The 14,951-nt window shown below is 51.0% G+C and overlaps 1 protein-coding gene and 1 pseudogene across 1 annotated transcript in view; both read right to left on the bottom strand.

The window, feature by feature from the left end:
* Positions 1–14,951, bottom strand: part of SV2A (synaptic vesicle glycoprotein 2A) — a 571,381-nt gene that overhangs the window by 250,096 nt on the left and 306,334 nt on the right. The window lies entirely within an intron of this gene.
* Positions 6,505–6,571, bottom strand: LOC138461668 (U6 spliceosomal RNA; annotated as a pseudogene).

The raw sequence follows: 14,951 nt of genomic DNA, 5'->3' as shown, positions 1-14,951 counted from the left end.
TGAAAGCCCCCACACAGCTGTAATTCCCCACACTGGGCCTCATCACGAGCTGAGCGATATCCCGGCTGTATTACCGCCCAACTGTAATAGCGTTAAAAATGGTAAGTCCCCATTCCCCATTGGATCCAATGGGGCATTTTTGGCGCTGATACCGTGGGCTAATACAGCCGGCTGCGATACAACCGAAAAAAGCTGGAGGTAAAACAGCCCATTTAGCGCCCAACTCGTGATTAAATTTGGCGGTAATACTGTTACCGTTGCATTTAAGGGCTACAGTCCAACTCGTGATGAGGCCCAAAATCTGTGCGTACTTGCAAGACTTTCAAAGGGAGTCTCGGGTAGTCAATTTGTAAACAAATGGCACACACACTAGAAAACAGATGAAACCATATAATGAATGAATAATGACAAGTCAGGTATCAATTAACTCTGACTATCAATACTTGCATGCACAAGAGTGATTTGGGGTGTGTGGAGGAGGCAGAGACAACTCATCTTCACTGAAGTCCTCAAGTGTTTGGTTCCAGAAGAGAACAGTTCTGCAACTTTTAATGTATAAGCTACAGCAGAAGTCTCACTAGACTGTTTGCAAAGACGTTAGATGGCCCAACACCACATAGAGTCAAGAATGCTCCTAGGAAGAAACTGAGTCTCAAAATAAACCTCCTTTTCAAAGCGGAGTTTATAGCCATTAGCGCTACTACTCTATCATACAACGAAAAGTGAGCTTGCATTATGGGAAATGTGGTCTTCCATTCGGGATTTGGACAAATACACCTACAATGATGCTCTTTTGGCGCAACATTTTTATACAATGCTTTATATATGGTCAGGCTGTTTTAGGAGATTTGTGAATTCGATTACATCATATTACTGGAGTTACTGAAAGTCAAAATAAATATATGTGCTAGGCACTGATAGAGGAGGGGAGGAAGCAGCGCAAGGTTCCCTCGGTTCAGTGTTATGTTATGTTATGTTATGTTATTTTGCATTTATATAGCGCCTTATATACCATTGGTATGGTCTGAAGGCGCTGGTAGGTTGAACGCCCTTGGGAACCGAAGTTCATATCAGTAGAGGGAGTAGAGAGGGTCAAAAGGTGCGTGTGAGCACCGGGTATGTGTGCAGCTCGTGCGGTATCCGTGTAATAGCTGCTTTCTAGCGGTAGGTGTGATGGTTTAGAGGTCAGGAGTATGTGTTCGTTCTGGCAGGATTTATCCAGATCGGATGTGGCTGCGTTAGGCCTGAGGAGAACGCCTGGCTGGGCGGTGTGTAACCAGCAGTGTTTACTTAGAATGATGTGGAGTGAGCGGCGGATGTTGATATGAGAACAGTTATACCGAATGGTGTCATAGTATCCCTGTGTTCTAGTTGAGTGGTGATGTAAAGGAGAGAGTAAGCATGATGGTGTGATATGATGGGTTATATGCTCTTTCAAACGTTATCTGCATTTCAGACCATAGTATACACGTCACGCAATTCTATGCGCTCCTGTCCGTTCCATGCACTCCTATCTACTCCATGCACCCCAGTTTGCTCTATACATTCCGGTCCGCTCCATGCACTCATGCATTCCGGCCCACCCTGCACGCTCGGGTCCGCCCTGCGTACTCTAGTCTGCCCCAACATTCACAATTCTGTCTAAGTGTGGACATGCTAATATTCACCTTTCTGTCTAAGTGTGGACATGCTAACATTCAAGGTCCTATCTAGATGCAACGCAGGCCAATATTCACAATTTTGTCTAAGAGTGGACATGCTAGTATTCACAATTCTGTCTGGGTGTGGACATGCTAATATTCACAATTCTGTCTGGGTGTGGACATGCTAATATTCACAATTCTGTCTAGGAGTGGACATGCTAATATTCAAAGTCCTATCTAGATGCAACGCAGGCCAATATTCACAATTCTGTCCAACTGTGGCCATGCTAATACTCACAATTCTGTCCAAGTGTGGATATGCTAATATTCACAACTCTGTCTAGGTGTGGACATGCTAATATTCACAATTCTGTGTGAGTGTGGACAAGCTAATATTCACAATTCTGTCTAAGTGTGGACATGTTAACATTCACAATTCCATCTACATGCGACGCAGGCCAATGTTCACAATTCTATCTAAGAGTGGGCATGCTAATATTCACAATTCTATCTAAGAGTGGACATTCTAAGTATCACAATTCAATCTAGATGCGACGCAGGCCAATGTTCACAATTCTATCTAAGAGTGGGCATGGAAGTATTATGGCACTCTATGTTATTGGTAGGTAAGATAGAGTGGCAGGGGTTTTCTGGAGTAGAGTGATTGCTCTACTCCCCACCCATGCCACACTCACGGTTTTTGTTGGTGTCTGTTGGCTGCTGGCTTCCTTGGCGTCCCCTTGCGGACACCTGCTGACACTTCCTGGAGCCGCCTCTGTTGGAGCCACCCTTGGCCTTGGGGCCCTTAGCCGGGGGCTGCATGGGCAGAGGGCTGCCCTGGGAGGACCAGTGATGAAGGGTGAGAGGACCAATGAGAACGGGCCTGAGCGGGTTGGGAGGCGGGAGGGAACGGAGAGAAGGAAGAGGGTGCGGAGTGGGAGCGGGCTGCTGGGGGATCAGAAAGGCCTCTGGATATGGGGTCAGCCACAAAAGCCTGCTGCCTCTGGGTGTGAAGGAGGCAGGCAGGGGGCACTGCGGCCGCTAGGCCCAACGAGGAGTCAGGCTCCACCAAACACGGGAGGGGGTGGGCCAGGAGGCGGGAGAAGGGACGCGGGAAAAAGGCAGGGGAAGCAGGATGGCGATCGGGGGCAGGGGGTCAGCCACACAGGCCGAGATGTTGCTCCCCAGGGCCCAGGAGGGTCCTGGGGGGGTGCACTCACCTGCTGCCTCTGGGTGTGAAGGAGGCAGGCAGGGGGCACTGCGGCCGCTAGGCCCAACGAGGAGTCAGGCTCCACCAATCACGGGAGGGGGTGGGCCAGGAGGCGGGAGGAGGGAGAAGGGATGCGGGAAAAAGGCAGGGGAAGCAGGATGGCGATCGGGGGCAGGGAGTCAGCCACACAGGCCGAGATGTTGCTCCCCAGGGCCCAGGAGGGTCCTTGGGGGGGGTGCACTCACCTGCTGCCTCTGGGTGTGAAGGAGGCAGGCAGGGGGCACTGCGGCCGCTAGGCCCAACGAGGAGTCAGGCTCCACCAATCACGGGAGGGGTGGGCCAGGAGGCGGGAGGAGGGAGAAGGGACGCGGGAAAAAGGCAGGGGAAGCAGGATGGCGATCGGGGGCAGGGAGTCAGCCACATAGGCCGAGATGTTGCTCCCCAGGGCCCAGGAGGGTCCTGGGGGGGGGTGCACTCACCTGCTGCCTCTGGGTGTGAAGGAGGCAGGCAGGGGGCACTGCGGCCGCTAGGCCCAACGAGGAGTCAGGCTCCACCAATCACGGGAGGGGTGGGCCAGGAGGCGGGAGGAGGGAGAAGGGACGCGGGAAAAAGGCAGGGGAAGCAGGATGGCGATCGGGGGCAGGGAGTCAGCCACACAGGCCGAGATGTTGCTCCCCAGGGCCCAGGAGGGTCCTGGGGGGGGGTGCACTCACCTGCTGCCTCTGGGTGTGAAGGAGGCGGGCAGGGGGCACTGCGGCCGCTAGGCCCAACGAGGAGTCAGGCTCCACCAATCACGGGAGGGGGTGGGCCAGGAGGCGGGAGCAGGGAGAAGGGACGCGGGAAGAAAGGGGAAGCAGGATGGTGATCGGGGGCAGGGGGTCAGCCACATAGGCCGAGATGTTGCTCCCCAGGGCCCAGGAGGGTCCTGGGGGGGGGTGCACTCACCTGCTGCCTCTGGGTGTGAAGGAGGCAGGCAGGGGGCACTGCGGCCGCTAGGCCCAGCGAGGAGTCAGGCTCCACCAATCACGGGAGGGGTGGGCCAGGAGGCGGGAGGAGGGCGAAGGGACGCGGGAAAAAGGCAGGGGAAGCAGGATGGCGATCGGGGGCAGGGAGTCAGCCACACAGGCCGAGATGTTGCTCCCCAGGGCCCAGGAGGGTCCTGGGGGGGGGTTGCACTCACCTGCTGCCTCTGGGTGTGAAGGAGGCAGGCAGGGGGCACTGCGGCCGCTAGGCACAACGAGGAGTCAGGCTCCACCAATCACGGGAGGGGGTGGGCCAGGAGGTGGGAGGAGGGAGGAGGGAGAAGGGACGCGGGAAAAAGGCAGAGGAAGCAGGATGGCGATCGGGGGCAGGGAGTCAGCCACACAGGCCGAGATGTTGCTCCCCAGGGCCCAGGAGGGTCCTTGGGGGGGGTGCACTCACCTGCTGCCTCTGGGTGTTAAGGAGGCAGGCAGGGGGCACTGCGGCCGCTAGGCCCAACGAGGAGTCAGGCTCCACCAATCACGGGAGGGGGTGGGCTAGGAGGCGGGAGGAGGGAGAAGGGATGCGGGAAAAAGGCAGGGGAAGCAGGATGGCGATCGGGGGCAGGGAGTCAGCCACATAGGCCGAGATGTTGCTCCCCAGGGCCCAGGAGGGTCCTGGGGGGGGTGCACTCACCTGCTGCCTCGGGGTATGAAGGAGGCAGGCAGGGGGCACTGCGGCCGCTAGGCCCAACGAGGAGTCAGGCTCCACCAATCACGGGAGGGGGTGGGCCAGGAGGAGGGAGGAGGGAGAAGGGACGCGGGAAAAAGGCAGGGGAAGCAGGATGGCGATCGGGGGCAGGGGGTTAGCCACACAGGCCGAGATGTTGCTCCCCAGGGTCCAGGAGGGTCCTGGGGGGGTGCACTCACCTGCTGCCTCTGGGTGTGAAGGAGGCAGGCAGTGGGCACTGCGGCCGCTAGGCCCAACGAGGAGTCAGGCTCCACCAATCACGGGAGCGGGTGGTCCAGGAGGCGGGAGGAGGGAGAAGGGACGCGGGAAAAAGGCAGGGGAAGCAGGATGGCGATCGGGGGCAGGGGGTCAGCCACACAGGCCGAGATGTTGCTCCCCAGGGCCCAGGAGGGTCCTGGGGGGGTGCACTCACCTGCTGCCTCTGGGTGTGAAGGAGGCAGGTAGGGGGCACTGCGGCCGCTAGGCCCAACGAGGAGTCAGGCTCCACCAATCACGGGAGGGGGTCGGCCAGGAGGCGGGAGGAGGGAGAAGGGACGCGGGAAAAAGGCAGGGGAAGCAGGATGGCGATCGGAAGCAGGGAGTCAGCCACACAGGCCGAGATGTTGCTCCCCAGGGCACAGGAGGGTCCTGGGGGGGGGTTGCACTCACCTGCTGCCTCTGGATGTGAAGGAGGCAGGCAGGGGGCACTGCGGCCGCTAGGCCCAACGAGGAGTCAGGCTCCACCAATCACGGGAGGGGGTGGGCCAGGAGGCGGGAGGAGGGAGAAGGGACGCGGGAAAAAGGCAGGGGAAGCAGGATGGCGATCGGGGGCAGGGGGTTAGCCACACAGGCCGAGATGTTGCTCCCCAGGGCCCAGGAGGGTCCTGGGGGGGGGTGCACTCACCTGCTGCCTCTGGGTGTGAAGGAGGCAGGCAGGGGGCACTGCGGCCGCTAGGCCCAACGAGGAGTCAGGCTCCACCAATCACGGGAGGGGGTCGGCCAGGAGGCGGGAGGAGGGAGAAGGGACGCGGGAAAAAGGCAGGGGAAGCAGGATGGTGATCGGAAGCAGGGAGTCAGCCACACAGGCCGAGATGTTGCTCCCCAGGGCACAGGAGGGTCCTGGGGGGGGGTTGCACTCACCTGCTGCCTCTGAAAGAGAAGGCATTCCATGGTGTGTAAATTTGAGATATTTTGTGATTAGTCTGGAGCAATGGTTATTGTACACTTCAGGCTCATAATGTAAATTGTGTGTGTGGATGTCTGTTGTGTCTGGCAAAGTGGTGATTAAGGGGAGGGTGGGGAGTTGTGTTGCCGTATCTGGTGTGGGTTAGTGTGTTTAGGGAAATTAGGCCACACATGTCTTTGGATGGTGTGCCTTCTATCCTGCTAACCAGGGACGTCATTTGGGGGTCGCCAGAGGTCGCAAGAGTGACCGCTGCCGATTGGCCAGCGACCTCTGTCAATCTCTTGCGACCTCTGGCCGTCGACCAATCAGATGAGGAGGGGGCGTGGCCACAGCGTGCTGCGACGCTTCTGTGGCCCTCCATTTTTATTTAGTAGTTGCATGTGTCAACGCGTGCTCGCTGCTCCTGCTACTCTGTGTCCAGACCATCCAGCACTCCACTGAAGAAGGTGAGTAGTACTACTGGTGGGTGGGTCGAGGCGGGTGTCAGGTGTGTGGGTGCACTGCACTGTTATTGAAAGCCAGCAGCGCAGCCAGGGACCCGGCGGCGATGCCGCAGGCGAGGGCACACGGCCACTGGCACTGCTAACCACGTCGCACACGCGCTGGAGCAGCAGTAGGCAGCCAGGCTTCGCTTACCCAGCCTGGCTGCCTGCTGCTTCTCCGGCGGGATGTCTGCGACGTGGTCAGCACTGGTGCCGTGCCCTCGTGACATGCTTTAAACAGCAATGATACTGTCAGAGGCAGAGCAAAGGGCATTTCTGTCCGTGCATGTGTCCAAAAATATGGAACGTTTCACAAATTTGCGTGTCATCCTTGCGCAGTCAGGGCCATGCTAATCTTCTGGAGTGGAGTCTCTGCTTTCTGGTGGATCCGGTTTTAAATGCAATTCGAAATAACTCATTTTTGTGTTCGCTTTCTGATTCAAATCTACGCACAAAGCTGGAAACCAGTATCGCACAGGCAGTTTAGGGTGGAACGAGTGCCATTAGTGACGTGAACGTTATAATACAAAAATATCCATGTGGTACTGCACGTCACATATTAATTTACGGGTGTTAAGATGGCATTACAAAGAGCATGGAAACTACTGTAAACATGACCAAGTATGCATAGTACTACGGGAACCTAAAAGCGGGCAAGCGCCATTTAATACCCTAACAAACAACGTTTAAGGGCTTGACACATTACAATGTAAGCATGCTTGTAAAGTGGGCAATACTGCTTAGACACTACGGTCTATAGTCCAACATGCCTAAGACGCTTTGCAAGATGTTGGTAGGGGGTAGTTGCCAAGTCACTTGTATTGAGGTGAAAAGCCACTTAAACGATTAGAAGTGTCAGGGGCGGCAGTGGTCTTTAGTTATTAAAATAAATGGGACATCCTCTTCTCCCATAGGTGGAGTTGGTATAATGCAGGTGAAACGGATCATGAGCCAGGCTGCGTGCTAAGTGGCACCTCCCTTCATAATACCTGGGTGCTGTGGGCCTGAACGCATTACAATTTTCCCACCACAAGCCAGAGAAAAGACAGGGTGCCTGTGAGGGTTTGCTTGGGTGGGGGCATGTTCAGTTTGAAGCAGGGCCGTACTGGCCTGTAGGCAGAATCCAAGGCCCCCTGGGGCCAGTGCCGCCATCTGCTATAAGTGGGCCGGTATGCTCAGGTCTGGCTGGCTTGCCTGCGGGCTGCAGGCTGCAGCCCGCTCAGCAGCCAGCTCATGCCTCACGACACACAGCGGATACATTCATTAAAGAAAGGTAAAACGAAAGTGTTACCTTTCTTTGATGAATGAATCACGTGGGCGTGCTGACCTGGCAGTGCCCTTGGCCCTGGACCCATCCAGTGATGTTGTAGCGCCAGCGTGGCGCCAGTTGTTGCAAATGCAATGATCGCAACAAAAGGAGCGGCTTGTGGGCCTGGAGCTGCTCCTTTTGTTGTGATTCATTGTGGACCCTGCACCATGTCCTGGGCTCCTCTGCTCGTAGTTGCATTACCCATCTCAGCCATTCAATAACTTAATAGTTGTAATCTACTATTCTGGATGCGGGTGAATTAATAAAAGGTGTTTAAGTGTCAACATTAGCTCACTGAAGCGTTTTGTGTGAAAAAAAGAACACACATTAAAAATCACATGTACAACTGTTTACATAGGTTCTAAGCCATGATAGTCGTATGATAAAAGGGGTGCACACATACATTTCCTGTGCCAAATCCCAAAATAACTATGCCACTAAAGGTAATTCTTCATAAAGAGAACATAGACAGAGGACTGAAGGAACTGATCTGTTGATGCATTGTTCTCATGAATCCCCCATCGGAGCCAACATGGCAGCCGCCAGAAGGATCTCTAGCTTAACATATCTTCTGTTGCGCTCATCTTCCGCTCGGCTTCTCTCGTTTTTAGTCGATAATTTCCATTTCTAATTTGAAACGCTCATCCTACTGGACAGGCAAGGTGCAAGTATATGCATGTGTACCTGCTTTGTCACATTTATTTCTATAGCTTCAAGGCACAGAAATGTAATTACATTGCTCTCGTGTGCATGATTACACAATGAGAGGGTTGGCTGCTGCACATACAGGTGCACTTGAGTGTTCCCCTGCTATGTTTTAGAGAGGTTACTCGTCAACAGCAGTGTGCCTCTTCCGTAGCACATCAAGTGACCATTGACTTCATTGTGCCACAATGAATGCTTTGTTGTAATGTTTCTATCTTTCCCATCTCCCTGGTATGCTGTTCGGGATGTTTGCATGTATGAGGTAACAAGTGCTCAGAGTATGGTATATCCTGTGAGGGCGCTGCTTTCACTATTTTGCACCATTTGCACCAGACCTGCAGATTAACTTAACTGGTCTACTGTTAAATCTCAGCTACCAGTTTAATGGTATCCACTACAGAATAAATGCTCATTTTGTTATAGCCGATATGATAGCTCAGTGGGTTGAGTGCTCGCTGCTGCAATGTGTGTGTGAACTGCAGGTTGGAATCCCAGCAAGGCCATCTCAGCCTTTCATCCTTCTGAGATCAATAAATGAGTACCAACACAGGTTGGGTGATATTGTATGAATATTTGTTCTATAAAAAAGAGCTTAAGCATAAGTGCTAAACAATAACATATTGTCATTTGGCCTTAGGCGTCAGCTTGCATTCACAGTAATTTGACAGTATGGATCTATACACACAGATATCGTAACTATATTTTTCTTAGTGTACTGAGGGATAATGCTTTATGGGGCCACTTCCTGTGAAGTCATGTGGGGGTGTGGTCAAATGACATCACTTCCTGTGGGACGTGGTCAAATGACACCACTTCCTTTGATGTCGAGTGGGGGTGTGATCAAATGACATCACTTCCTGTGGGGCATGGTCAAATGACATCACTTCCTGTGATGAGTGGGGGCGTGGTCACATGACATCACGTCCTGTGATGTCACTCTTGGGGGCGTGGCACTGTGATGTCACTTCTGCTACCCCTGGCATTTTGGTGAAATGACGTCCCTGCTGCTAACTTGTATTTTTTTGGTTCTAGAGATGTATTGAAATGTGTTGTCAGTTGGCAAGAGAGGTAGAATGATTTTGAGGTGTTTGTTGTTAAGAGACCTAACTCAGCAGATCCCCTCACTCCTCCCCAACAACTGGTGACAGCCTGTTTCATTTTGAAAACATCAGAGTTGGTCACATTTATTTGTTTATTTCCAGGCAACGCATTATTTCTGCCTTATGATGCTGTATTATGTGATGTTAGGCTAGTTCATGCAAAGCCACAGTACATTATGCCATGGTACAACTTCAGGCCCCACCATATGTAGTCAGTTCTGTGGGGCCTCTCCTCTGCCATGTCAGAGTCACTCAGTGCATCTAGACATGCGCAGTTCAGCTGCAGCTGAAAGGCCAACCAGACACTGCATCATGACCACAGCATATCACACTGACAAGTAGCAATTGAAATTTGCATTGCGTCCTTCAATCCTCTTATGTTAACAGGCAGTGTCAGTGGCTGGATTTATTCTACTTTTTGCTATTTGCTGCTAACTTGAGACTAGTTGCCACAAACATTCCGTGGCAATGAATTTCCCCCACAAGGAAATTTGGCCCACCCTCACACAGCCTCAGAAGGGAGGCCCTTACCCACCATTTGAAGCGTTACCCCCTGCCCAAAGATTTGGTCTAGTTGTGCCCTTGACTGGGTCCTATATCCATGACTTTAGGTGTACGAGATGGGTAAAATACCCACTTAGAGGCTGTGTACTACTTACTACTCAATGAACCCCAACCCCAGATTACATAGAAATAGAGTTCATGTGCCACACCGTCCGTAGTGCATGATGATTGCTCCATAGACAAAAAAATGCTTCTTCTCTCTTTCTTGTTTTCTCACTGTTCTGCGTTGGTTTAATGTTTCTGTATGAATGTCATTATAATGTTTCTGATGCACCAAAGGCCACTGGGAAAAACATCTGTCATACAGTTACAATTCATCTCTATTGTGCACAAAACCCCAGAGCATACATTAGGAATACTGTTTACAGTCCCTTTGCTGTTTCTTGGCATCTGGCGTTGGACTGTCTTTTTATGGAAGGTTGGGCATGTATTATTATATGTATTATCAGCGCTGTGTCCTGTTGTTCTTCTCGTGGCAGGATAGCCTCAGTTGGTTAGTGGCCCTGTTGAAGACATTAAAGAAGGTCATTTTTCAATCCCTTTTAGGCTTGGTCAATCCCTTCACCTTGCAGATATCAATAAAACGATTGACACTGGGTGGGGCTAATAGTCATGCCTGCTATCTGTCGAACATATGACTACTGTCAGATTCCCAAAACTTGGTGGCATCCTCTAACCAAACGACCACTGTTTGAGAATAGATTATTTCAGTAAAAAGGTTTAACGATTTTGAAATAACCGGCACATTAGGTTCACCTCAGACAGGACCAGGTGCGCTCAGAAGGGGGTCTGAGGACTCATCGCTGCGTTTCTGCCGTGACTGCCCACAGCATCTTGGAAATGGCCCCTTGTTTAGGGGACCACCTTTGCATCCAGCCCTCACTGTGGCTTTCAGTGCCCAGAAGAAGCCAGCTTTTCACAAAACGTTTAAATGAATTATTGAATGATTTTGAGTTTGAGAGTTATGGTGTTTGCATTGTACCACCCGGCTGTGTTTCTGAACACACGCCTCTCATCACCTCCTGATGTTCCTTACTTCCCTGTCTGTACCCCTTTACCCTTCTTCCCTTTCTTCGCTTCCAGCTTTTATCTTTACGTGTTGCTTCCAAGATTCTCCATTATTTTTCCCTACTGCTCATCCTTCTTCATTCCCATCTCACCCTTCTCTTGGTCTCCCTATATCACCCTCTCCCTCATCCCTCTGAAGCCACCCCCATTATCCCATCCCTCGCTTTTGTCCCCCATGCTGGTGCTCCCTGGAAAGATACCTTAACATGACTATTGAGGAGACATCACTGATTCCAGACTCCTCTTCTTAGATCTTGCTGAAAGCCTGTTTATTTGGGGCACTCCTTGGATGCCACCATCAGAAGAGGGGAGGACAAATTCCCCAAATGTCTGCATGGCGGATTATATTCAACCAAAGAGTACAGTCTCCTCCTGATGGTCGGCATAGAGAGTAAGGGGGCTGGGAGAATGGGGGGGGGGGGGCGGCAGCATCATATTTTCCTTTCCCACAAATAAGGTCAGGAATTCCAATTGCCTTGTTGGAACCCGCATCCTGTTCAGCCCCTGGTGTCTATCAGGTAACATAGACAGCTAGGATGGATAAAAAGGCTCTTTGTCGCTTTAAATTGTTTGAGTGGGATTCTGGGGAGTGAGAGTCATGCTTTGTAATAGGTTCTCCACTAGGAGGACAACTACAATCTTCTGAAGTCTCAACCACACCATGTTTTCAGGATAACTGCTCATTATTTATACAACTCCCATTTAGGTCAACTGTTTTGTGGCGATAGCCTGAAAGCCTGGCATGCATTTTGCACCCGAGGACTGCACTTGGAGAATCCTGGATCCTAAAACGCCTGCAAGTCCATCTGAACTGAACTATCCCTACGTGCCTTTTAGGCTGGCGGAACCTATGAGGGTCGCTTGAGGTTCTTGCTTCGCTGTGGCCTCAAGCCTCTTATTCACAGAGAACTGCTGTTTCGAGAGGTATCTCAAAGATCTCAAAAGTTTGAACTCTTTTAGTGAATCTGTCTCGCCCCCAGGTTGTAACTCTTCTTGATGGTGTTGACAGTCAGTTGTGCATCGCCACCTCTTTTAGCATTGCGGCACCAAAAGGCAAAATAAATAACGAATGTATAAAAAGAAAACCAACCAGTAGCTCGAAGGTTTCAGAATCCAGTGCAAAAAAAGGTTTTGCTGAAAAATCTCGTAATGGGCATCATTACAAGTTTGGTGGTGTGGGAAAAAACTGCAATTACCGCCACTTTCCCTGCATTGCCAAACTGCAAGCTGGCCAGTGGAGTGGCCTGACTTACCTCCAGCCATGAGCTGGACGTACGCCAGGCACCCCACTGGCAAAAGAAACGCCAGTGTGACCTGTACCGGTACTATCGATGCCAGTAATCCCCCATGGAGTCCTTTGGACTCCATGGAATGGGGATTAACATACTCTTGCCGACACCTGTAATCTGTCGGTAATTCCGGCAGATCAGGCGCCGGTAACGGTATTGCCGTTTGGTGGTGTCCCGCCAGATCTACCAGCGGCAGGGACACCACCAAACATATCATGAGGCCCATGTCTTAAAAAATGAGTGAAGAAAAAGCCAAAGGTTTCAGTGTTCAGTAAAAAAAAGGTTCCATCTTGTCACCTCTAGGAGAGGTGGATAGGATCAAAAAATAGCTCAGTAAAACATGTAATCTATCGGCCCACGGTTAGTACCGCCTGCTACATGCATTTAGCATGATTTCTTTTTTACATAACGTTTTAAACAGACGAGCCGACCATTAAAGTAATCTTTAAAAACATTTCAATTGAAATGGAAGATTTAGATATTAGATATGAATGTTCAGTGCTTAGTAAAGTTGAATTGAATATTTACAGTCAATCTGAAAACATATTAACTTTCAATCAAGGGAACGCATCCTATAACATAGAACAGTATGTTTACATGTCGTCGACGGCATGTACAACCAAGCATGTTTAAAGCCAAACGCATGTGTAAAGCCAAAAGCCAAACGTTTTGTTTCTTGTGTAGTGAAATAGGTTTTGTGGAGTCAGTAATTCCCATCCAATCCCCAGACACTCCCAGCACATGTCAGGTATTGCCTTTACATTCAAAGTGTACATGCTTGATAGTGACTGTAAGTGCAAGCTACCCACATCATGTCATGTGTTCCCTTCCAATGACAGGAACTCACATCTCATACACCAGGTGTTGCCATCTAAATCCCAGGTGCTTGTGCATACACTGCCATCACATGGCATGTACTCTTATCACCTGCCAAATAGCATGTTTACACATCATGTGACACATATACCCATCACATCCCTAGGTTCTCGCACCAATGCCAGGTATTGCCATGATGCCCCTGGCACTTTTGTTATATATTTGATGAGAGTCATGATGTTATAACTGTTCGTAAGGTCTTCGGCAGGGCAGAAAGTTGCCCAAATCTATGGCACTGGAGAAGGTATTTTTTAGTAAGTTGCGTCACAATGATGAGCTTGGGTTCCTGTGGGACTTCCCCAATGTGTGGTGTGGGTAGGTACTCATTATCCTTGGGAAGGTGCCCCTTACTAACTTGACTACCTTTGTGCTGTCAGTAGTTTTTGTGGGGTTGAAGGTGTCGGATAGATAAGGATCTAAGGGACTGCTAGCTTTGTGATCATGGCCATCTTACATAGGGTTGCGTGACAGGCCCTTCACCCTATGCGGTCGAGGGACTGAGGAAGATTCACAAATCCGATGCTGGATTAGTGCATAATGATTTGGTGATGGAAGAAGGTCATAAAGCATCACACATCTTCTGAATGTGGGTCACAAGGACGACTTCTGCAGGGATCTGACTAGTTTGCAGTAAATCTTGAAAGAGTTATTTTCAGGAATTTTCACTTCAGAGATGTGGTTCTGATGTAATACTTCTGTGCTCTGACTGGTGCTTCGCGGGGGATGTGGCACACTGTTTTATCCGCTGATTTTTTCCACCACTCATCCGCTGATGGTTCAGTAGGCACAGGTGATCAGTCCCCCATTTATAGTTAATTGACTCGGGCGATTTAACCTCCTGCTTTTCATTAGGATGTCTGAGAGGATTGTTTCTGAGCTAGGATGGACAGTTGGGAACACAGAGGCTATTTCAGCTCCGAGCCCAGGAGCTGGCACTCAGGCAAGCTGTGAGGGTGGCCTTGTTGAAGTGCTCACCAGGGGTGCTGCACATGATGAGGACATGGTCGCACCATGAGACAGGCTGGTAACAAAAGGCACAGGTCAGGGATTTCAGGGAGTAGGGATGGGTGCTCTGATCAGCTATGGTGCTGGGTTTCTGGGCAGTTGTGTATAGGCCAGGCTATCCAATGTTGTCACTTACCCCTTGAGCGAAGGCGTTTAATGAATTGTCACCCCAGATATTCCGGTCACCAAGAAGGACTGAGTATGTTTAGATGGTGAGCGCGATTTGGGAAATGTGGAGGATGTCAGTGGGGAATTAAACGGATAGAAGGCCACTGCACTGATAATTGGGAAGGTTCCTATGGTAACCTATTGTAAAATCTGACAGGGCAGAACGGTCCATTTTTTTTTTCATGCGTGACATGATGGTCAGGAAACTGAAAGATAACTGAGCCACTCTCCCTTATCTGTGATTTTTTAGGGAGGTGTTATACTGAGGCTAGTTGGAGAGCCTGGCTGTCGACGAATCAGTGAACCACATTTCAGTAAGGGACGGGAACTGCCATGTGTTGCTGTTGGTAAATTAGAACGTGTTTACCATAATTGACAGAAGACCTGGTGCTGAGGACTGCACACGGCGGCCGCTTGGATGCGGAGAACCTGCTGAGCAGACCGGGCCTGGCTTAGTGGCATATGAGGAGATTCGGAAAGGCCACACATGGGAGTTCATGTGGAGGCTATGAAGGGTTAAGCACATATCGCTTGGCGCGTTGCCCACACTGGAAAGCGCTGCGACATGATCACGCGCCCTGGTGCATGCTAGAGTGAGACAGCGCTGAAGAGGTGGGTGGGCTCCCGTGAGGTGGGTGGGCTCTCGTGAGGTGGGTG

This window comes from Ambystoma mexicanum, chromosome 1p, assembly GCF_040938575.1.
Source record: "Ambystoma mexicanum isolate Mex_15411 chromosome 1p, UKY_AmexF1_1, whole genome shotgun sequence".
Lineage (NCBI taxonomy): Eukaryota > Metazoa > Chordata > Amphibia > Caudata > Ambystomatidae > Ambystoma > Ambystoma mexicanum.
Note: the sequence above shows the minus strand (reverse complement) of the source record. Positions and strands in the feature narration are given on the sequence as shown.